The following is a 22,379-nucleotide window of genomic DNA, read 5'->3' as shown; positions in this document are numbered from 1 at the left end:
AAGGAGAGGTATACAGTGTTATGTAGATAGCCATACTGGGGTGGTTTTAAGGAACGCTTACAAAGTTCATTTGTGCAACAGGAAACTGATTGAAAGGGGAGTAAAATCCAGGGAGAATCTTCACATACTGAGTGTAGTGAAGAGGTATGGTTTATTTATCCAGAGAATAGGGATAGTCTTGGCTTATTAAAAAGGGCTTTGTCTCTCATTTTGTAGAAATTCTCTAAGACTAATTTAGCCTGTTGTTCTGCAAGTTGTTCTTAGGAATCCTCCTCTTAACAGGTAGAGCCTTAGACCAGGCAGCTTCTATGGACATATATATGTTAGCCTCTTCCATAAAAAGATACATGTTAAGCATGTATCTTCTGGGACCAGCTGATGCCTCTTTGGCACTTTTAGTAGCCACGGGAGGAATTGGCAGAATATTTCTTTTGAAACACTGTAAATTGGTCTTAAATGCTGTAGAAGATGTAGTATCTGGGATCTGGCTGTGCTCCATAGATTAACAAATCATAAATGATGTGGTCGTCTGAACGGAAAAGATCAGTAATTAGAGCACAGTCACACAAACAAGTTGCTTTGGAGTGACAGGTTAGGACTGTCTGCTGATCTGAAAGAACTGCCGTGAGGCACACTCTTAGTCAGTTGCAAATGCAATTAGCTCAGCTGAGTACTGGGAGTTGTCCAGGCGTGTAAGCCATTGCTTAACAAAATACTGCTTCTGATATGCAAGTTATTCCAGAAAGACAAGGGATTATATTTTGGCCATAGGGTACAATTAGCTTTTTGGGAAATGGCAGAGTTTGGAGAAAACAGGAATGCTATTCTTGAAACAAGTTACCCAACATAAGTATTTGTTTCACAAGAAGTCCAGTTCTCTGATAAAACACAATCAGGATAGCATAAAAAGTATTTAAGAGTTGGATAAGAATGAAAAATTCAGTGAAGAAATGTAACATTTCCAGTCCTTTCCTCCTGATGAGCACCTAGGTCCACGTGGGTTTGAAGAGAGGGAGACGGTTTCATAAGTTCTTCCATCAGGTGAAAGAACTCACTAAAGCATCATGGCTGTGTTGAGTAAGTTACTGCCTGTGACTCCCAAAGGGGTCAAAGTTAGTAAATTGCAGACTAGTTAAACTAGATCTTACACATTTGATTTTTTTTCTTTCCACTTAAAAATCAAAACAAAATAAACATGCTGTCATGGTGTAACCCCAGCCAGTAACTAAGCACCACGCAGCCCCTCACTCACTCCCCCCCCCCCCCCCCAGTGGGATGGGGGAGAAAATCGGGAAAAGTAGCAAAACCCATGGGTTAAGATAAGAACGGTTTAATAGAATATAAAAAGAAGAAACTAATAATGATAATGATAACAATAATAAAGTGACAACGGCAATAATAAAAGGATTGGAATGTACAAATGATGCACAGTCCAATTGCTCACCACCCGCCGATCGACACCCAGGGCGGCGATCCCCCCCGCCGCTCCCCCCAGTTCCTATACTGGATGTGCCATCACATGGTATGGAATTCCCCGTTGGCCACTTTGGGTCAGCTGCCCTGGCTGTGTCCTGTGCCACCTTCTTGTGCCCCTCCAGCTTTCTCGCTGGCTGGGCATGAGAAGCTGAAAAATCCTTGACTTTAGACTAAACACTACTGAGCAACAACTGAAAACATCAGTGTTATCAACATTCTTTTCATACTGAACTCAAAACATAGCACTGTACCAGCTACTAGGAAGACAGTTAACTCTATCCCAGCTGAAACCAGGACACATGCAAAAAGATCAATAAGGGGGAGAGTACAAGAGTACTGTTTTAGAATCTATAGAACCTGGATCTCCAAGTGGATTTACAGTGGCTAAGCCTCCCTTTATAAATAACAGAAGGAGAGGTGATATGTTTTTTATACCAGCACTTTCTGAAGAATCTTGCACAATAGACATGAATTGTGAAAAAAGATGCAGATAGGAATCTCAAGAAATCCAGTAATGATATTTAAAATCAAATATGTAGCTTTAAAGTACTTAGAAGATGCTGCTGTCATTTTGAAAATATGTATTCATATTTGTTTTGGTTTGCTACTGCTGCCAAATCAGTGTCATACTGACAGGTGGAGATACAAGTAATATTTTGATTGCCTCATTTTAAGGAATGCAATCTTGTCCAGTAACTTGAAAAACCAATTAATTGAAAATGAGTTTTTAACATGTGAGGAAATATCTTCATCATTCAGTATCTTTCTGAATTAGGGTCTAATCATGAAAAAATGATTTCTCAGAAGATCAAAGTGCAATTTCAGTTTCAGATACTGTAGACTTCTAAATGTAAAACTGCCTATATGTGCCATTTCCACTGACACTACTATTAATACACATAGTGTGTGTATACAGGATCTAGGCCTTGCGTATTCATTAGGTAAGTGCTTTTATACATGGATCACATACAGTTATATATAGAGAGAGCTAGAAACATCTGTGAATCTGGCCCTGTTTTGCTGCTGAATGCTTTGTGGAAATGTTGGCAGTATTAGTCTTCTGAGTTAGTGGAGAAAGGGAGAAGGTTATAAATGAAAGACGTTATTTCATGGTGCAGAGATATGACATGAAGTGTGTAAGTTCAAGTTCATCCTCTCTGAAGTCAAACAGAATTTAAAAAAAATATTTAAAGGGAAATAGTATGAAGTCTTCTGTTGTGTCTTAGGTGAAAAGTCTAAGCTGTTGTGAGAAGCAAGAATAAAAAAGGAGTTGCTTGCTCCATAGTGCTATTTTGTATGACATTTGTATTGACTTAAAATGCAAAAGTGAACTAAAATAGGCCACACCTCTCATTTGACATTTAGTCTAGAATCCTAAAATCTTGGGAGAAGCCTTTAGGATCCAAAAGCAGCTTTTACAAATCAGACTTCTTTATTCTAAGTTGAGTGTATCCATCAAACAGGCAGCTTGAAAGTGGCATGACTTGGGAGAGGTGGGTCTTTTCAGGATGGAGGACATGATTATGACAAGGATGTGACTCATAGGACATTTTCCTCCCAAAGGGCTGCTTTTCTGTTTGGCAGACTGACTCAAGATGGTGTATGCAACTGTTTTACCTACATAGGGCTCTTCAGGGTTCTCCTGTTCTGTAACAGAAAGAGTTTCACCATATAAGAAGTATGATAAAAGCATATTCTTGAAGAGGAGGGATGTGGTAAGTAAAGCTCTCATGATATTTATTTCCAGTAATATAAAACCCAAACAAAAATGTTGTTTCTCCTAATACGTGTGGGAAGTGCCCACTGCTCAGTTGCATCACTTTGATTAGCATCATTCCCTTTCCTATGTTTGCATGTTGCCTGCCTCTGTTCCTTTGGGAACCCTGAGGAGAGGAACCTTGACTCTATGACTTCAAATCAAATATCTAATATGGGAACAGAAGATTACTACCATTAAGTTGTTGCTACCCATATTAAAGCTATACAGAAATAGTAAATACCTCAAGTCTTACTTCTAAGTCCAAATAGTAAATGTAAGGTTAAACAGGGCCTTTAGATTCTAGATTCTGTTTGGCCTGTTTCATAATTGCTAGCTTTGCTACTTCTGGTGTTAAGCTGGGAATATACAGAGCTGTGGGATTTAATACCAGCAATGTACCTTCAACTCGAGTGAGGTAGATTTCATGTCAGGCATTTTGCTGGGTGATGGACTTCTGAATAAGATCCTATTTTCCAAGAATTTTAAAGATCTCTGGGTAGTTTTCAGGAATACACTCCTTTCTCTTAACCCCTGCAAAAAAGTTTACACATATAATTTCAATCTGTGTATGTAATTACTATGATATCAGTTAGAGATGCATCCAAGAGGGAAAGCTTCTGTACAGTCCTCAGAGCTTAGCAACGTGTACATATTTTCCTTTCCTAAACCAAAGTTTTATAGGGGTTTAAAGGGTAGTTAAGTTTGATAAGTACTGAAGTAAATTTGCAGTGGGAGAGGACCTATTAAGTCTCTGCACAGACTATATTTACTTAAATCGGAAGAAAAATGATACCATAGAACATGGAGATTTCTCCATGTTTCCTTAATTATTTGGGCTAGAAGACTTAGGGAATATATAATGAATATGTTTTTCGTACCTCATAAATTCTTCTTACAGAGGTTTCAAGGACATTTCCCTTAAAACAGTAGAGGTAAATCTCTAAGAATAGTGCTCTTAAAGACACATCTTTAGAGATTAATACATTACATTAAGCAATATAATTAATATGTCAGGATTTGAAGGTCTTATAATTCTAAAAAAATATTGCTATTTCAAAGTGAAACTTGGTAACTTCTCTAGTGTTCCCATAGAAACCATTGTGGTGGCACAGGAAGAAGCAATTGTAGTTTTGTACTGGTATGTACTTTTTTTCCAAGATATATATATTTTTTAAAGTGGTTGCATACTTCAATCAAAATTCTGGCATGAAGCCCTACTATCAACCATGGCTGAATTTACAGAAGTTGTAAAGCCAACATGTCAGGATAGCTGGAGAGACAATGCATGGATTTAATATTGTTTGCCAGTGGGAATTTCTGGAGCTCAAAGTAATAATGTCTTCTACATTAATGTGCAGTGAAGTGAGTGTAGCATGAATCCTCATAGAAAGCGTTCAGTTCTTCTGAGAATATGGAGGGATGATATAAACCACATTAATAGAAGGAAGGAGCCAGGTAACATGGGGTTACTTTTATATAATTTAAATCTGATTAAAGAAAGTCTTAATATTTTCTCTCTCTGCAATTTGTCAGAATCAAGCATTCAGGATGACAGATAACAAGTGTCTCGATACTGTGAGCATGTGTATATGTGGCTCATACATCTTGTTTTAGTTCGAACTTTTAAGACCCAATTCATAGAAAGAATGTTACAGAATTTAGTTTGATTGTGTATAGGGAAAGGGATGGAAAGTTGGGTGACTTCAAACTGGGGCTTATTTGGTAGGACAAAATTGTACAAATGGAATGTACCACTGTGCTTTGTTTTTCCGTTTGGAGACAGAAAATCTTTGTATTTGTGAAAGTAGTTTTCTGTTGTTCCTTTAACTAAAAGAAATTTGACATTGAGTTTAAATTTCTCCTTTCTTGCTATCGGTGTGATTAGAATGTCATCAACTTGATTTAAACATGACTGCTTCAGGACCAGAGGAATGTGGGGCAAGAAGAAACAGACACCCAGAGAGTCACTGAACTTGATCTTGCAATGGAAGGTGCATGTGTGGGAGAAAGTATGCTGAACTACAAGCAGGGGATTTGATAAAGAGGTCAAAGGAAGCAGGAGGAATAGACTGTTGATCTGGTAGGAGAGCTGTGCCCTGCATTCATTATGACATTTTGTGCAGGAGCAGCAAGAGCTTTTTTTCAGATCTGTCAGAAAAAGGTTTCTGTCTCTATGTCTAATCCATGTGACAGCCACAGCTCACACTTTTTGTTAAGGTCAGCTCTCCAAATACTTGGACAAAGCAATACTCCAGGGAGGCAGAAGGAGTAAGATGACAAGGGGACTCTAAACTTCATGTGTATTCACTGGATTGTACCTAAACCAGCACGACCTTACCATGCCTTGTCTCTGCCCTGCGGCCTAACTACTGTTTCTGTGCAGATCAGGCATGTAAGTTTGCTTGCACCGCTGAATGCTAGGCACAATTTTTCACACCCAAGTTTTCTTACATGTCCGCCATTTCACAACTACTTGCTGGATCAATTCCATTCATTTTTTGTAACTGTGGAGACAGGGCTTGTGGTTCTTTGTATAACAGAAATCTCAATGACATCAAGGGAATAGGGCTATTTAATGTCTCAGTTTACAAATGAGAAAACATTGGAATTCTGTCTACAGTGACCTGGTGAGGTTTAATTTGTGGATGTTTAGACAGCACTTTGAAATTCCTGGACATATGTATCACTCTGCAAGAAATACAGTGCAGACTCCTTGCTAGGGTCTTTTATAGCACACAGGAGCAACCTAGACTCTTGCCAACTGTCCTTGAAGTCAGTAAAGCTAGTCAGATGAATGCACTTTTGGTATCTTAATTATTCTGGATGACAATGAACAATTACAAAATCCCTTTGCCAGTCAAATCCTACTGAACTTTCAGTAGGAGCAGATAAAATTTTGATTTAAAACCTTTCTACCCTGAAAAATGCACACATGATTACGATTTTTGCATACAATTGACTGAAAAATTTGGCCAAAATAAAGCTTGAGTGACAAGGGAAAATAAAAAAAAAGTTTTTTTTTTTCTCCCAAAAGTCACTTTCTGAACGAAGTCACTTACTTTGAATAAGATATTTTGTTCAGCCTGAAATATTTTATTTTCTAATTTTTCTTTTTCCTTCATTATTTGCAAGAAAATTTGTGGATTTTTTTCCATCACTATCATCATTCCCCAGAAAAAGAAATTACTCACAGAAGTGTAACTTTTAGTTATGTATATTTGGAAAGGTATTGGTATGGGTTTACATACACACATAGATGCACAAATATTCTTGGACATATTACTACCTTGTTGATTTTTCCATGGCATTATTCTGCAGTAATTATTGGATATTTGCCATTACTTATTTTATTCTTATATCAGTGTTTTGGGAAGTACTGTTGCTTTGTGTCGGTGATAAGCAGATCCCTAGATACAAGTGGTGAACACAGTGCCTGTATAGAGACATATCCATTTTATTATTACTAGATTCTTTTAAGTGTCCACCTTTTGTTTTTTTCCAGGCATGTAAGTTTTTATGAGTACTTTCTTTTACTATCTGCCTGATCAGTGGCATCTGCTCCAAAAAGTGATTAGACTTCCTTATTTTCCCAAGCATAAGACATGAATGGCTTTTATACATAATACAAGACTTTTAATAGTGTGACTGTTAATGCCCAAGAACTATCAAGAAAAAAAGATACATTTTGTTGGGCTTGAAGTTTGTAGTCCAAAGACAGTCAGAGACCAAGGACTTTAAAATTCTGTGTCATGGTGGTGAAAAAATGACACCAACAGGGTTGTAGACTGACTTGTCTTCCAGATGCATTCAGAAAGTAAGGGAAGCTTAACTTTACAAAGAGTTTTTTTCATCTACCCAGTTAATGGAAATAAAAATCACAAATCTTAGGCTACTGCAATTTTCATATATCAGCACAGAAGTGAAATGGTCAGCACAAATTCACTGAATTCTCCATACTGCCTGTGGCTCATTCTGTCAGCTGAACTTTAGACAAATGTGACAGTATCCACCACTGAGTTTCTCTCAGGGCTTTCCTAATGTTCCCTTCTGATGTAGTTAGGGAGCAAGAGTACAGCTTTGATGTGCTTGGTGAGAACGATATCAAGATTTCTCCTTTATGTAGGGATGCAGGTGTTCTGAGATTCAAAGACAAAACACCATCTTTATCGTGACTCAGGACAGTATCAAGCAGGAATGTTGTGGGTGCAAAGAGTTACACTGGCAGTGCCAGCAATGGTAAGCATATTCAAGGAAAAACAAAACAGAAACCTCAATACATTGGTCAGTTAGCTCATGTAGAATGAAGCATCTTTTTGCAAGTTTCCCTCTGTTATTTGAGACTACTTTTTAATGTTGAATTGAAGAATTGTGGGGCTACTTCTGTAATCTCATCAAATGTCATTATTTGTCTTTCTGCAGAAGACTGGAAGCTCAGTAAACGCACCATGGTAGTGTTTCATCCATACAGTGTAACCTGTATTCAAATAGCATTTTGGTCAGACTGCTCCAAATTCTCTCTGGGTTGATCCCCAACAGACTGGATGCTGGCAATAAATTTTATCTTCTTTTTCCTTGCTACTTAAACAAGGGATGATGGCCTGAGGACATTCCTGCCTTACAGTTTAGTCACCTTTATTCTTTTCTGTTGTGAGATATTTTATTTCGCCTTAATTTTGAGGATAAGATATGGCACAATGTGAATACTGCCAAAGCTTATATTTTGCTGATTTATTTCAGATTTATAGGCTAAAACAATACAGTGTTTCTAAAAGACACTTACTTCTCAATGGTAGGCCTATCCAAAGACTACAAAACTTTCTAGTTTTGCTGTACAATTAGTTGTCCATTATGCCAAAAGCATTACCAGTATTTCCAGTATTCTCCTTTCTTGCCTGTTGTTGGTTACTGAAACAGACATTGAGAGATCACCTTTTTTTCTGGCTTGTTATCTATACTCTTTGTTGAGCATGGGTTCCACCATCCCATGAGGTATGACTGGTTCTATATGCAGACAAACAGAATAGAGGAGGCCAATGTATTCTTTTGAATTTGGTTCGGTGGTTTCAATTTCTTGCTTTTGATACCGTTCAGTTCCATATGCATACGATCTATCTCCATTTGATCACTGTTTGACAATGACTTCTACAAGAAAAATCTCAGAAGTTTACATCTTGCATTTTTACTTAACTTGAATGCTTCTTTTTTGAATACAGGAAAAATATTTCAAGACTATGCAACTGTTTTTTCTTTTCCTCTGAATTTTTCATTGTCAGACCACTAGTACGTGACTAACACACATGTTCACAGACTGCTAAAGAACAAAGAAGCATAGGTGATAATAAATGCAGCTAACAAATTTTAGTGGATACTAAGGTAATACGTTCCACTTGAGGACCTTACTCACTGCCCTCCTTTGCTGCAGTACTTGTATGATTAAGACTCTCCTCTCATCAGCTTAAATTAGGTGAGCAAAGATTACATTTACTACAGGTGCTACATCTCTTCCTTACGCAGTACCACTGACAAAAAAGATCATTTCAAGATGTGTCCTGTGATATATATATCTATGCTCAAGGTGGGGGAAGGGGAAGTGAAAAAAACCCTCTTTGAAAGGAAGAGTTTTAAGCTATTGTAGCCTCAGGCAGCAGTGATTTATATTCAGCAATTTATGAGTGCTTTACTGACTTCTTCATTATTCAGTAGAAAAAAAATCCATACTTATTTTTGCAAGTGCTAAATCAACATGTTCTGCAGGTATTTCTAGGACATGTCAATACAGTATTTCACATTAAATGTATGCCCTTTTCAATATGTATTACTACCAAAAAAATCCATATGGGGCTCCTTCTATGGTGTATACATACAATATGTATCTCTTTAATCTGTTTCTCTAATCAAGCTTTGAACTCAAAGGGTGTATGTCAAGGTTAGTGGAAGAACAAAGTAGTAGGGCACCACTGCTATAATGCTCTGCAATTTAAAGAACATTTAAGTCTTTCAAGTCATTCTGCTAAAAGAAAAGAGAGTGTAGAACTGTTAAACTGTTTTTCCAGTCCAAGGACTAACTCCCACATTCAGATCTGTTTCAGGTTGCTGGCCTAAGTTAATAGTCTGTCATTCACATAAAAATCTTGAATGACTTCTTCTCTGGACTTGATGGAAGGTCCCAGAGGATAAACTTGTCTGTTGGTCTTTATCCTTAGTGTGGTGTTTTGTATGTTATCAGTCATAAGAACCAACTCCTTCTGATGCTTCCTAAATGGACTTTCAGCAGTTCCTCATGGAAATCACAATTCTTTCCTGTTTTCAGCTTGTAAATGACTTCAAATGCCCATTCTTAGACCTTTTGCTCTTTAAAGGGGCATATCACCCGTCTATAGGAGTTTAGGAGTTTAGTTAATACCATGGCTTAACATACAACATTTTCATTGCTTCAAGTTTGTCTAAAATTTCACTGTAGGTTTTATATGCCAGTCAGATGGACCAAATGAATATCTACTGTTATCCCATAGTCTTTAACAAAAAAAAATGAACTAGGAGTTAATCTGGCCCATGGTGTAACTTGGAAACTTTTTTTTTTTTGGCTGGTTTGGCAGGTCTTGACTAAGAAGAGTTAAAGTTTCCGTTTTGCAGTCAAGCCATGTTTAGTTTTTCCATTTCAATGGAAATTAATCATAGTTTTGGAGCTAAGCCTCCTTTTAAATTTTTTGCTGAACAGCAAAAGATGGACACAGTTCCAGTAAACCTTATCATAGAATCATTGCCAGAGAGAGATATATTATATGAATCTCCTGTTTGTTGTTATTTGATGCCTTTCAAAAGCCTGTTCTTTAGAAGCACAATTATGGAACAGCGGTAATGGTCTCCTGGAGTTTGTGGGATTCTTTGTGTTTATATTCAAATTAAACAAAACTTGATACCAGATGTGTGAAATTCAGTTTCATTTCTCTGAGTCCTCTTGGGCTACTACTGATCAGTGACAATAGCTATATCAGGAGTAGTGCCCAGTGTTTAGAAACTACATCTTTGAATGAATTATTTTCTGCTGCTTATGTTAAGTATGCCTGCAAGGACCCTGATGATACTTCCATCAATAAAATTTGAGTACTATAACTTTTCTTTTATTAAAAGGTAGTCACAGTTCAGAATAGCACAGTTACAGTGTCTTCTTGCTACTTGTATTTGTTCTGTTACATGTCCAAGATAGTTTTCTGTCATCTGCACCTTGATGGGTATCTTTGAAACCAGAGCTGGAAAGCTACTTTTCAGTGTCATCATTGTTTTATTCAGCAACCCTTTCATAGAGGTGAAACCACATATAAAATACTGCTCACCTCTTAGACTAGCTCTGACTGTTAAGTAAATTTAATCTTTACATTATTTTTTTTCCTTTCTCTATACATTCACTTTGACAGGGGTCTGATCTTTCCTCCTCTTCATTCACTGGGAGTTTTCCTGCTGGCTTCACAGAAGGGTCTGGTCTGTGCATTTTCTTAGGATTGCTATAGAGCAGAAAAGCAAACAAAGGAAATTATTGAATTAAGATTATTTAATGTGATTTCAGACAAATAATAATTATATTTAATCTTCCTTGAGCTTATTCTTATTTGAATATTTGGATAAGGATTGGGTTTCTGCTTTTTAAATATAATTTATTTTTAAAGTAACAATTGAAATGAAAATTATTTTAATATAATTTCAGTTATGTGGGTTAATTATAAAATAGTCTATACAACTACTAATGTAGTTCACTCTTGTTCAGTTACAGTAGCTAGAATGAAACTAAGAAATTAAAAAAATAAAACCCTTCATGTTTTTAGTTCTGTTCCCCAACTTTGAGCATGTTAGCATTTTTCATGCAGAGGGGAGTTTGCATTTAATTTCTCTTGAGTATTGACATATATTTCTTTGAAATTGCTGTTCTGTGGACCTCTGTAGGAGAAAAACTTGATTTCCTAACTGTTTGTAAAAAGTGAATAAAAAAAGGATGGATGAAAGAAATTACTTAAGGTTTCATATGGAATGTTTGAATGAAAAAATTGTGTGCTATACATTTTGGCCATAGTTCCTGTTCCTCTTTTCAAAGACTTTCCAAAATAAAACCCTGTGCTTTTGAGTCTGATAGGAACCCATGAAATACCTTTGGTTTTGCTACTTGTCTGCTATTCCTCTGTTTCTCTGCATTGGTGTATAGGAATTAGCACTAGCAGAAATACTGCATGTCATTTGATCATACTATTCTTGATTACATTTTTTTTTGAGAATTGGGAAGAGAGAAGAAATGGGTCCTAGGATTAACTGCTATAGCAAGAATTGTAACACAAAGAAGTTTATATTCTAGGAAATCTTTCTACATTTCAGAATATACAGTCACCGCCTTTGCTAAGCAGTAAAAAATAGTAGTATCTTAGGAAATGCAAGTCACTGGAACATACCCTTAAGAAAAAAAACCCACAAACCATGCTGCTTTATTATTATATATATATATGTACACATGTATAAGCAGCTCTTAACTAAGACCTACAACAACTAGAGAAGTAAACTCAAAACTGAAATTATACTTCCTCTTCTTTCTTTTTTTTCTTTTTCTTCTTCTTGAGAGCCTTCCAAATCCATTGTAGTCAGCTGACATTTAATTAATTACAGTTAATTGGTTCACCAGTTAACAAAGGGTTGTGATTTATGCCTATATGCTGTAGGGTTGTGGGTGATTAAAGTGAGCTTGAGAAACAGGTAGGCTGACTTGTAAGTTAGCTATGGAATGAATTCAGCTAGAAACTTTCTGTGAAGTTCATGCTATTTAGGGCATCAGAATTATGTAAAGATGAGTTTTCCATTAAAGTCTGAACCTTTTATAGCTTCTGTTTTCAATTTCCTAGATCTTCTTTTTAATGTATGATAGTCATTAATAAAAAATTGCTTTTTGAAATATTATTTCAAAGAACTTCTCATTAAAATAAACTCTGAAAATACAAGTGTTTTGCAAGGGAACCCATAGTAAATTAAAAAGGGTTTCTCTCATGTTACCTTGGATGGGCTTTTCGTTGTTTAATAATTTATAGCTGATACAACAGTTATAAATAGACTTTAATATTTCAGTGATTCATATGTGATAAAGTATAGAAACCAAGTTAATAGGAAAGTGTAAGGAAATATGAATTCTATCTTTCTGAAAGGAGTTAACTTGCAGGACCCAGACCTGCAACTTCTCTTGGGACAGGTAAGTAAATGATATCTTGTAGAGTAAGAGTGTTCTCTTACAGTATAAGTGTCCTTTCTGGGTTTCTGTCTGATCTACATAGTAATGGTAATATGGCTTGGCTTTCCAAAGAACAGTGTGGGTTTTTTCACTGATAGAATTTTTTCTTAAAGATGAAGTGCTAAGGAACCCCCTTTTTTACTGCTTTTCTTCACGGGGTTTTTTTTTCCCATTAAAACCTTTTATTTCATTTTTAGATTGATTTTTTTTCCCCAATTTTTCTTGATCTACCTCTGTCTGATAACATTGTTTTATTTGTATTCCTTTTGTAGTTATTAAGAATAGGGTGTGAGGAAGTAATTTTATACCTTTCCTAAGATAAACTGATGGACCCCCAGCAATATTATACCACATAGTTGCTAATACAGGGTAGGTAACAGGTGTTTTCAATCCTATAATCTTTCTCTAGTTCTTTCCAGTTTATCACTGTATAATTTATTATTTTTTTAAACTGTGGACATTAGATCATTATTTCAGGCAAGCTTAGGTTAAATGCCAGGCAAATGTTGAACTGTGGGTGCTAATTTTTACTGAAGTATGAAAAGCATCTAAAGATGACTCCAAAATGGTTTATCTGGAATGGCACACGTACCATCTGTTTTTACAGCAATAGTAAATCTTTATAACTTATCAGAGGCAACATTTTAAATATTTTGGAGCAGTTTCACAATGTTGAGGCCTGCCTAATGTAATGTGAAAAGTGCAAATGAAGAAATCTGGAATATCCACTAAACTTGGGGCTAGTAGATGCTCTGGTATACTGCCTTGATCCAGCAGACCAAGGAAAACCAGTGACAGAGCAGAGGAGAAAAATATGTCCATTCTAAAAGAAAAAAAATTTGTAGATCTGCTATACAATGCATAACTATATTAGTTTTTATAGGTTTAAACTGGTTGTGTTTGACCTATTCTTGTTAATACAACCTTTTGTATACATTCTTAGTAAACTAATTTTTCAACAGTTTATGCAGCAGTGTCCAATTCTTTGACAAGCGTCTGCCTAGTGTGAAACAAGTTTCTGCAACTAGGAAGAGATAATAGCATAAGGTTGTCTGAGACTTGCAGTTCTGTGTAAAAAAGGGCCAAAATAAAGGCCATCTCAAGAAGTATGGCAATGTTACAGTCAGGTTCTGATTTCTAATTAACACTATACCGAACTCTGGACAGAAACAGAACTTCGGGTGTGAAAAGTGTTATATTAAGTCAGACTCAAATACCCTGTAACTATTAAGAAAGCTTTCAAAGAACATGGTGTGAATCTGCCTTAACCATGGATGTTTTCTGAGCTTACATGGGAATACTTTCTTCACATTTCATGTGGTGTTTTAATATAAATATAATGAAAAAACTAAGTATGTAAATAGAAACATGCATAACAAAAATGTCAGATTTTAATGCTTCTATCTCCTAATAAAGATCAAAGGAAGTTTTGATTTGGGAAGTCTCTAGCAACTCAATAATGCATAGTCATATTAATTCTCTTATTATAATGATGTTTAAAGCTTTTAGAGTCTTGTTCTAAATACTTTATACAGATAAAAATTAAAAATCATAAGGTTTCTACATAGGAAAATATATTTATCAAAAGTGCTTTACCTTCCTATTGTAGACGTGTATGAATCTTTTTGAAGGAGCGCTGTCGTTGCCTTTTATTTAGCTGAGATTTCCTTGTAGGTCACAGGAATTTTCAAGCTCTGTTTATGTGGCTAAACACCTGAGAGGCTAAGAAGACATTTTTCTCTGAAGGCTATAGGATATTGTAGCTTTCCTAAATATTAGCATCAGGAATGTATAAGACTTTTTTTTCCTCTTTTTCTCTCCAGTTTACATGTATGTGCCCTTGAGTTGACTCTGTCTATGTATCCTATGCATGTTTTCCTAAATCTTTGTTTTTATACATTGTTGGTGTGACTGGGTATGATTTTAGCTGGCCTTGTAACTCATCAGAATAAATAATTTGAATAGAGTGAGGAAACCTTATCAGGAAATTTACAGAACATTTGGATACTCAATCTCTGTTTTTAATCTTAAATGTTTGTTTTCACAGGGGAATATGACAGCATATAAGCTGTCTGTGGTTCTTGTTTTGTGGGGAAATAACAATTTAAAGTTAGTGAATTGATTGCTTCTGTCATAAAATGTAGTTCCTTGATGCAATAGACTTGGAGCTCTCAGGAGAGAATGAAATAAAAGGATTTGCCCTCGTAACAGAGGGCTCAAGATTAATATGGACTTTGGCAAAGCTAGTTATGTCCTTATCTTCATCTAAAAAGGAAAAGTGAAAGTAAATGGGAACTTAAAATTTTTGTAAAATCGCATTTTGACCCACACTATAAAGTTATAAACTTTATAAGTAAAGGCTTAGTTGTCTTTTCCCAAATACCAGTTGGAAAGAGAAAAAATTCCAGTGGAGTCATTGGAATTACAACTGTAAACTTGTATAATTACTTGTTTAAATCCCAGCTTATCACCAATGATAAGAAAATGAGTGTGCCTACTTTATTCTAATGCTCTTCATTGACAATCTGCTCTATGGAGAATCAGAATGTAGTAGAAAGACATGTTATCAGTCAGTAGTGGAATGCATTAGCAATATGATGAGGGAGGTTATATGAATCTTTGAACAGATGAGTTTAGCTTGCACAAATAGTAGTGGAAATTGAATTCCAAGGAAATAAGCACAATTATTTGTAAACAATGAAACATAAATGGAAATTTTTAAGTATTAGTGATAGATGTATTTGCACATTAATTCATTTATGGAATTCCAGAACTTATGGAATTCTGTATAGTTTCTCTGACCAATTCAGACTAAGTAATGCACCATGGGTTTTTTTTAATGCTTCTGAACAATTCAGAATTACAACAATTATAACAAGTTTTCTAAATATCTTGAAGAATAATCGTCTTTGAGAATACTAAAATCAGTCAGTGATCAGTTCACTGAGGTTTTATAAAAGCTGAAAACTATATTAATTTTTCTTTGCAGATTATTTACTTAGCTGTAATTTAGGCCATTCATAATACTTTCTCTTTTTAAAAAGTAAAATATTATTTGCTTTTGTAATGACTCATTTCTTTAATATTTGGTGCTCTGTTGTTAGGGAAAGATTGTCATGATTCTTTAAGTATCAGAAATTGAAATGGGTCTTTTTGCAAAGAGCTTACTTTTATGTTGTTATTGACTGCTATGTTCTTAATCTTTCTTGTGTTAGGTAGTTACTAATGTTTTGCAGTTTACCAAAGTCTTTTAAAATTATTAGTTTGGAGTTTTGGGAAGAAGAGAATAAAATTGGGAGAGATACTTAATGGAACCTTATGGAAATTAAATTTAAAAAAAAAAATATGGTTGCTGATCTGGCATACGTTTTATGTCTCTTGGTGTCTTTTGCTTAAAAAAACATGTAAAATCGTTGAGTGTTTGAAACTTTTTTTTCACACCTGCAAGTCATTTTGGTAAAGCAGGCTCACACTGCAGCATAGATTTCATCAGGTTTATATATAACCGACTGTGAGACACCAATAAGGAAAGATGATTCAATTTTTCCAGTCTCTTTGTTGCGGATTGTATTTTTTTAAATTCATGAATATGTAAAGTTATCCTACTGAAATTATCCTAGAATAGACCCAGCAAGACTTACTGAGTAATTAATTTTTCCTGCTAGAAGCTTTTATTGTAGCTTTAGCTTGTGCAGCTAGTTCTTCATTACCTTACTACTTTGATTCCATTTATTTACTAAGTTTTCATATTCTATGTGTCCCAGATCTCATCATAAAAGCCATAAAAAATGACTGTGTATGTGGGCAGCTGTCAGCATTAGTAAACTAATTGGTCAGCCTTCTGCCCTCAGTCAAATTTGAAAGGAAACTTGTAACTAGTAGTCACTGAAAAGAAGAAAGTTAGGGGTACTTTGGTTGTCTTTAAAAGAGTGTTACCTTGGAATATGCCACAAGGATGCTAACAAACTGACTTTCCCTAACCAAGTTAATCCAACCTAGTACAAGACCAGCCTGAATAGTATCTTCTTATTTCCATTGGTTACCATTTCAAGAGTGATTAGAGAAGTCAGAAGGTCTCTAATGTGAACACTTAGGGGGATAAAGTGGAGAATAAGAGTTTTACGTACTATGAAATTATTTATACACCTTGCTTTATGGTGATCTGTCCAAATTTATATTTTTCTACATAGATTTTTCTTTTCTAAAATTTTTGTTCAGTTGGAGATTTTGACTAAATGTCTAGGAATTTCATACATTTCTTGTGGGTTTTTTTGTTCTTTTTTTTTTTTTTTTAAATGAAGAAATCTGTACCACAAAGCTTTGCAAAATCTGCCATGTTGTTCTGTAAAAGTGGTGCAGGGATTACTACACCATAAAACTTTAGGTAGTAGTCTTTATGCCCCAAAATAAAATCAGGACAACCCATAAGGTGCTTTTCATGAGAACTCATTGAGACAAACAGACTTCTGCAGGGTACAAGTCAGAACATTTTAAATGAGGCTCCTGCTCATGGTCTTTTGGGGGAGATGATTTTTTTTTCTTTGAGAAAGTGTGGGAGCCAAGGAAGGTCATCCTTTGATCTTGAGAACCTAGCTCACTTTCCTGGATTCTGTGTTATAAACAACCCTGGCAGTCAAACTCAGCCTCAAGAAACTGAAGCAGTCACCAGTGCCCTTTGCGAGTGACAAAACTGCGAAGGTTTGTTCAAATCCAGGCTGTTCTGTGACGCCAGCAGCTGACTATGTTCTAAGGACATGGAAATCTATAGGAATACCCATTTTACATGCAGTATCATACTTTATAGTGGTACTTAAAAAGCTTCAGTTTTGATTGCTCAAAGCTTAATTTTAGAAAAAATAATGCTATCATTGGTATACATTTTTCTTCCCATTTGAGCTCAAACACTTCATAGAGAGTAATTTTCCTCTCTTTATTATTTTCTGAGTGAAGTAGATTGAGGATTATTTAAAGCTCACTCACTACAGAATGGAAAATGAATGTGACATAGCAGCAGTACTTGTGATAGTTTTGTGTCCCCATGCCTTGCATCTTATCAAGTTACATTTGTTAATAATTTTTAAATCTGCAATGGAGTAGAAATACGTACATCATATAATACTAAAAATCAAATCATTACATCTTTCTATTTAGTACCAAAATTAAATCATATCTTTAATGCATCAAATATAGATGATTACTAGAAGCAAATGGTTATACGGAGACATTAATTGTTTGAACTAATAACAATTTTTTTTCCACAAAGCCATGACGTGAGGCTATTGTAATGGAAAAATGTTCAAAGCTCTTGAAAGGCTGAAGGAAATTTTGTATGTCAACTTGACAATACTCTTGGCTAAAAGTTATAATGCACAGACATTAGAAAGAGGTTTGTTTTGGTTTTTTGGTGGTTTTTTTTTTGGTTTTTTTGTTTTTTTTTTAAAAGGCCAGAAAAGAGAAAATATTACCTGACTAACTGCAGGCTAGAGCCTGGAGCTGTAGTTTTGGGGAGAAAAAAATCCTGCATTAAAATGCAAGCAAACAGAAAAACTTTAAGGATAGAAAGCAGTCAGTAAGGTCATTGATGATAATTTAATTAAATATCAGTTATAGAAGATGTTGTTGAACCTACTAAAAGATAATGTACATGTGAATAGAATTTAATTTATTTTTGTCCAGTTCTAGAGTTTAACTGAATTTCCTTCCAAATGTCAGAGCCATTTCCTGAAATAGGAAATTGCTTTTGGGAAACACCAATTACATATATGCAAATGCTTCTGGTAATTCAGAAAGCATTCATAGTTTATGTGTCACTCTGAGTTATGAAAGATAACTCGTATAAGACAACAGCTACAGGAGAAAACCAGGACATTTTATTATTGTAGAGCATGCAATATTTTTGGCCATCTTTGAAGCGAACATGTTTTAAAGTTCTTCAACATAATACATGAGATCAAAAGTTTGGAAAACTTTAGTACTGGCTTTCTGGTGAGCAAAAACATTATTTACCATCCAGAATCCCTTTGGTGTGTGGAAAATGGATAGGGAAAGCTTGAGATGATGCTGGAAGAATGAGAAAAAGCTTTAGGCTCAGTCACGCTTTCACAGTGTTAATTGTAACTAAAAGTACAATTCTGATGTGAGTCACTCTGAAGTCAGAGTGATTGTGTATGGTATAAAGCATTAATTCAGAAAATGCGTTAAACACTTACTTTAGTACTTTCCTGGAATTGTGGCCTAACTGTGTGGCTTCATTGGGTGAGTATAACTAGAGATGATCAAAAGAGTTGAGGGAACAGTTTTCCATTGGCAAATGCAGTTTCACTTAAACTTGTATATCTGAAAGCTCTCACGTCAAGTATGTGATTATAAATGTTTTTTTTTTTAATTTTGTTGCAATGAAATTAAATTGTCAAAGCATTTTAAGTTATAATCTGAATTTTAGGGAGTTTTCACTATATTTTATTTTCTTTGGCATTTAGAATGCAAAGAGAGTTCAAAATGACCGAAATTCACATGGAACATGTTTTTGAACTTACTGAATTTGGTGCAACATAGGGTAGAGAAAGAGTGGTTTTGGTTTCCTCATATGTATTTGTACAAGCAATTGAATATAGAAAGCCAGGAGTGTGTTACTGTAGCTGTAAAACCTTTATGCCTTCAGATTAAAGTTGTTAAAATAATAGAATCATAGGAAAATTCAGGTTGGAAAGTACTTCAGGAAGTAATCTAGGCCAAGTAAAACTTGCTCCAGTTGATCAAAGGGTGCTTGAACCTGATACGGTATTCTCAGTGGGGTCTTATCCTGGGTAAATCCATCCAGACTACATGGAAAATACCTTTGCTAACAGGACACTGATGAAATACCTTCTTCTGCTTGTACTTCACGGTTAAGAAGGAGTTGGAAAAGATTTGGTATTTCTTTTGAAAAATCCATCATTGGGGCTTCATTGCTTTATCGTGAGTCATTACTTTCCATCGAGTCGGACTGCATGCAAGGTAATAGAAAGGCTGGAAATAATTTTGGGATTAAGAGAGAAAATCTCTTTTTATGTATTTCATAGACAACTTCTTATATGTCTTTCTGTAGCTACAGCTAAGGGAAACCCATATTACAGAGGCTTCTTCATTAGAAACTGCCGAATGACAAATGCTTTTTGTCTTCTGACTTTTGTTTTAAGCACAACAAGCTGCTGGATAAAGTGTCATAATCATAAAGCAGAAGAGTGGGTTTGCAAATGGGGAGGTTATTTTCAAAACAGAAAAGTGGAAATGGAAGGAAAAGGTGTTGGTTACTGTTTTCCTTCCTTGTAACTAGGTATTACAGCACCTTCATACTGGGTTTAATAAACATCATTCATCCATTAGCAACTCTCTTGTCCATTATTGGTTAGACATTTTTCTACTTCGCTGGGGGCATGTTAATGCAAATAGAACATTGTGGTACCTGCAGATGAAGACTCTTGGCTTTTTACAGTAAAAATGGGAAGAGTATCTCATGTTAAATATTTTTTTCAAGGCAACGATAAGTCTTTTTTTCAAAATTTTACAGAGCCCCCTATAGAATGCACATTCATGCAGAGGACCTCAGTGTTTCCAATCTCTTTCTAAGTGAGTTAGGTACTACTTGTACTAAACCATTTGTTCAGAAAACTTTATTGATTTGCCATTGCAAGGGGAATGATCCTCTGATTTTTATTTTAGTCTCACTTTGCAGCACATATGAGATTATTCTGGGAAGTAGTTAGTTCCATTATCTGTGCAATGAAGGTGACTCAATATTCCTTTACAGCTCTAGTGGGATGTTACGTGGTTAAAATCATGAGTGGGTTTATCAGTAAGGATGAGGGCTGTGTAATGAGAAAGTGGTTGTATGCCGGTGCAGCCCTGAAAACAGATGACAGCTGGTTCCTCTTCTCAAAGTACATGCCGATTTCTTAACTACTTAAATTTTCTTCAGTGAAATCTATACCAGCTTATGATTATGGAGACATTCAGATCCATTTCTGATTCCATTATTGTAGAGGGGGCAAGAGACACTATGCCCTGCAGACCCCGTAGGAGTTAAACATTCAAACTTTGAGTGCTGCTGAATCCTAATTAGATGAATCTTCATTTTGTAATTATTTCTTTGCCCCAATGTGTGAGTTACAATAACAAATCTTGATCTCTTTAATGGAAGCAGATTTTTGTTTATGGAAAGTTATTCACTACTTACTGTTTCTATATTCAGTCTAATTGAGATGAAAGACTTTGTATCTGTAATTACAATTCCCCTGAGATTATTCAGGCTAATGATTTATAGGTAATTTAAGCATTAGATTTGTAGCTTAAACAAGAAATTATTTAATGTGATCTGCATAGCGTGGCAGTCTTTGTGGGAGCTTTCCTACAAGCTGTTTTTACAAATGCATACTGATGATTGACATCTAAAAATGTTTTTCAAGGCTTCATGGTCCAATTAATTAGCTAGTATTTTGGTGAGTTTGGGTTGCGGTAGAAAATGGGACCTATGGCATAAACAGATACTATGAACTAGGTTTTAGTCTTTGAAATGATTATTGATGAAATATAGTTGCGAACTATATTTCAGTCACTAAGGTCACAGCAGGCTGTTCTTATTTGGATGACTTGAATGAGCTGTTTCAGAAGGCCATTGCAGAAATGTCATGCATTCTGCTTTACTCAGGAAGCTATATTTTTCAGTTTCATGTGTGATGACTAGGGTTTTTGCTACACATTCAATAAAATGTCATTAAAATATTTGTGATGGAATTGTCTCCAAACTGTGCCTAATTTTGTCCTGTTCTTGATTTATTTTTTTCTCCCTCTCCATGTGTCAATATGGTTGGAAAAGATCATGGTTTAGGCAGATACAGTATTTCAAATTTAGTAGATACTAGTATATTTAATTATTTTATAGGTGCTATTATTATCCTGCCATGAAATGATCAGTATTCTGTATGTCTTTAAAAAAGTATTTTCTGCAGCATCTTCCAATCTTTGGTGTTTCTTTGTATAATTCTAATTAATTCTAATTTACAAAATAGTTATAAATTTAGTTACAGTGGCTGTAAGACAATGTTGATTGTGATTGTACTTTGTTCTCAGTTTATTTTTTTCTTGTTAATCATGCCGAGTTTAAACTTTCTATGTCATTGACCTAAGTAGGTGAAATAAATAGGTACATTTAAGAATGAGGATATTCTTGAAATACAATTATGATATATAAAGTATATTAACTTTTCTTTTAGCAACAAACCCCAAAATCCTAGCTGAAAGTCCAATGAAGAGAAAGAGTTTCTAATGAGGAGTTCCTCAGGCAAATGTAAGATAGTAGTTGGTACAGTCCTGTATTTCTGTGGAGATGGTAATGTTTTACTGTGTACCTCTCTTAACTACTGGCGGATGACTGAAGCTAAAGCAAGTTTCTCTTAAATTGTCCCTTTCTCGACAGTGGTTTTTCTTCAAGGTGAAATAGATTGTGCTTGATATCACAACTATCATTTTATATGTCTGTAATATTGTAAAAAAGCATCATATTTAGTCTATAATGTTGGCATGATAAGATTGCAACAAAGCTTGTTTTAATGACTGTTGTGGTTTAACCCCAGCCAGAACTAAGCACCATGCAGCCGCTCACTCACTGCTCCCCCCCCCCACCCCACCCAGTGGGATGGGGGAGAAAATGGGGAAAAGAAGCAAACCTTGTGGGTTGAGATAAGAACAGTTTAATAGAACAGAAAAGAAGAAACTAATAATGATAACACTAATAAAATGACAATAGCAATAATAAAAGGAATGGATATGCAAGTGATGCACAATACAATTGCTCACCACCTGCAGATCGATGCCCTGTTAGTCCCCGAGCGGCGATCCCCCCGCCCC

The 22,379-nt window shown here is 35.4% G+C and overlaps 1 long non-coding RNA gene across 1 annotated transcript in view; it reads left to right on the top strand.

The window, feature by feature from the left end:
• The first annotated feature begins 12,441 nt into the window (after window positions 1-12,441).
• The window catches only part of LOC138686436 (uncharacterized), a 92,562-nt gene continuing 82,624 nt past the window's right edge, over window positions 12,442-22,379 (top strand). The window contains exon 1 of the long non-coding RNA XR_011325816.1: window positions 12,442-12,863. This is a non-coding gene — a long non-coding RNA (uncharacterized lncRNA). The remainder of the gene's footprint in view (window positions 12,864-22,379) is intronic.

Source organism: Haliaeetus albicilla, chromosome 8 (assembly GCF_947461875.1).
Source record: "Haliaeetus albicilla chromosome 8, bHalAlb1.1, whole genome shotgun sequence".
Classification (NCBI taxonomy): domain Eukaryota; kingdom Metazoa; phylum Chordata; class Aves; order Accipitriformes; family Accipitridae; genus Haliaeetus; species Haliaeetus albicilla.
Note: the sequence above shows the minus strand (reverse complement) of the source record. Positions and strands in the feature narration are given on the sequence as shown.